We start from the raw sequence: 2,631 nt of genomic DNA, 5'->3' as shown, positions 1-2,631 counted from the left end.
AACCCCGGGAAGATCTGCTGTGACTCCCACGGAGTGATTCTCCTAATGTAAGTCCCTTGTTTTAGCGCCATGTTACGGGTTCGGATGCTTGTTTGTCTGAAGCTCTTTTAGTTCATTCCTAGCTATGACCGTAACACCTTGCTATTTTCTAGTTCATTGCTAACTTTAAGCGATTGAACATTTTGGTTTGCATTCCCTGCTCTGTAGATGTAGCCATCATAACTTGCTTTAAGGTGGACCCCACCAACTACTGGGCCGACCCACTAACTAGTTGGGCCAGCCCAATTGCTTTTGTGGTGGACCCCACATACTAAATGGGCCGGCCCTTTAAGAGGAAAGTGGGACCCACTGTGTTTTTGGCCCGGCCCACTATCTTGCTGGGCCGGCCCACTTGCTATATGGTGGACCCTACATACTAAATGGGCCGGCCCTTTAACAGGAAAGTGGGACCCACCTGTGCTTTTGGCCCGACCCACTATCTTGTTGGGCCGGCCCACTTGCTACATGGTGGACCCCACATACTAAATGGGTCGGCCCTTTAAGATGAAAGTGGGACCCACATGTGCTTTTGGCCCGGCCCACTAGCGTGTTGGGCGGCCCACTTGCTATATGGTGGACCCCACATACTAAATGGGCCGGCCCTTTAACAGGAAAGTGGGACCCACCTGTGCTTTTGGCCCGGCCCACTATCTTGTTGGGCCGGCCCATTTGCTATATGGTGGACCCCACATACTAAGTGGGCCGGCCCTTTAAGAGGAAAGTGGGAACCACTGTGTTTTTGGCCCGGCCCACTATCTTGCTGGGCCGGCCCACTTGCTATATGGTGGACCCTACATACTAAATGGGCCGGCCATTTAACAGGAAAGTGGGACCCACCTGTGCTTTTGGCCCGGCCCACTATCTTGTTGGGCCGGCCCACTTGCTATATGGTGGACCCCACGTACTAAATGGGCTGGCCTTTTAACAGGAAAGTGGGACCCACCTGTGCTTTTGGCCCGACCCACTGGCTTGTTGGGCCAGCCCATTTGATCTAATGTGGACCCCACGTACTAAATGGGCCGGCCCGATAGCAGGAAAGTGGGACCCACGTGCTAATTGGGTCGGCCCAATACCTTCTTGGGCCGGCCCACTTGCTTTAAGGTGGACCCCACTTGGTAAATGGGCCGGCCCGATAACAGGAAAGTGGGTCCCACATGTCTTGTGGGCCGGCCCTTTTGGCTGTTGACCGGTCAAACGAGTGCATTCGGCCCGGCCCACATGCTTAGTGGGCCGGCCCATTAAAGTTTTGACCAGTCAACCTTAGAGGTTAGGCCCGGCCCACGTAACTAATGGACCAGCCCGGCTATATAGTTGACCGGTCAAACTAAGTCAGCTGGCCCGGCCCGCAAACTTAATGGGTCGGCCCGCTTAAGATGTGGCGGGCCTCGTGTGGGTCTACCATCTACCACGGGGTTTCGGCCGGTTAACGCCGTTAAGCGCCGGTTAACGGCGTACGCCACGTGTCGGTTGCATGACGTCGGCGGTCAACGGGCTCCCGGAAACACTTGGGCAACGGTCCGATTTTCCGTGGCGGAAGGGCGCCCAAGCGCGACGGACCGAAAAAATCGTCGTAGGACTTTGCGTGACGCAGTTTCCACAACAGAACCCATATCGTCGGGTTAGGCCCATAGGCGACGAAAAATACCCCTTAGCGGACGATTTTGAGACGTTGTCTATCAGAACTTTTCTTGTAGTGATAAGAGCCGCAATGGCAGGAGATCAACAGTCACACAGCGGAAATACTTCACACGAAAGCGTTCGCATAGCCCAAGTCATGCCATAACCCTACAGGCAACTGACTGGGAAGACGTTCCTAGCTCGCATAGACGTCGTTGACTCCTTCTTCTTCTGTAGGATTTCCACCAAGTCTGGCCAAGTAAATAGTCAGGGACAAAGCCATGAGTACATTATGAATTGTACTCGCAAACCACCTTAGAGAGAAGTAAAGGATATGCAATTTGGTAGTAGCAAGGAACATGCACTAAACTAGGGCGATAAGGAGCGAGAGGTGGTTCCTCTCGGGAGTATGACATCTCAATATCCTTGTTGAAAACCTTTTTGAAAACAAGTTTTTCTTTTGATGACTAATAGGTAAGGGTGACCATTTTTCTTTCCGGCCATCTCAGTATGACCAGAACAACTTCTCCAACTTTCCACCGTACCTCCCAGGTACATTTTCCCACCAGTCCCACTGGCATCCTATTCCTGAAACATTTTTTTGATAAAACACTTTATAAACCAAAACTTTCCTCTAATGCCACGTACCGCCATTCCCATGTCCATAACCGCGGACACGGCTATTCGAATAGATTTACACTCTGCAGAGGTTGTACACTTTCCCCACAAGATCCGAATACTCATCGTGTGGGCATCATCCCTGCATAATAACATATGCCACGACAAGTACCCGATCGTAGTTTTCGCCTGCTCGCCTTAGCCTAAGACATGCTGCCCAGAGTTGTACCTCCCAACAACAGAGTCGGAGGGGTCTTTTTCCTAGGAGTAGCAAATTCCCCGACCAGATCGATCCTCCGGAATGCCGCGACCAGTTGCGGGGCATTATTCAATGGGAGCTCATAGGTTGTACCCCTG

This window comes from Lolium rigidum, chromosome 4 (assembly GCF_022539505.1).
Source record: "Lolium rigidum isolate FL_2022 chromosome 4, APGP_CSIRO_Lrig_0.1, whole genome shotgun sequence".
Lineage (NCBI taxonomy): Eukaryota > Viridiplantae > Streptophyta > Magnoliopsida > Poales > Poaceae > Lolium > Lolium rigidum.
Note: the sequence above shows the minus strand (reverse complement) of the source record.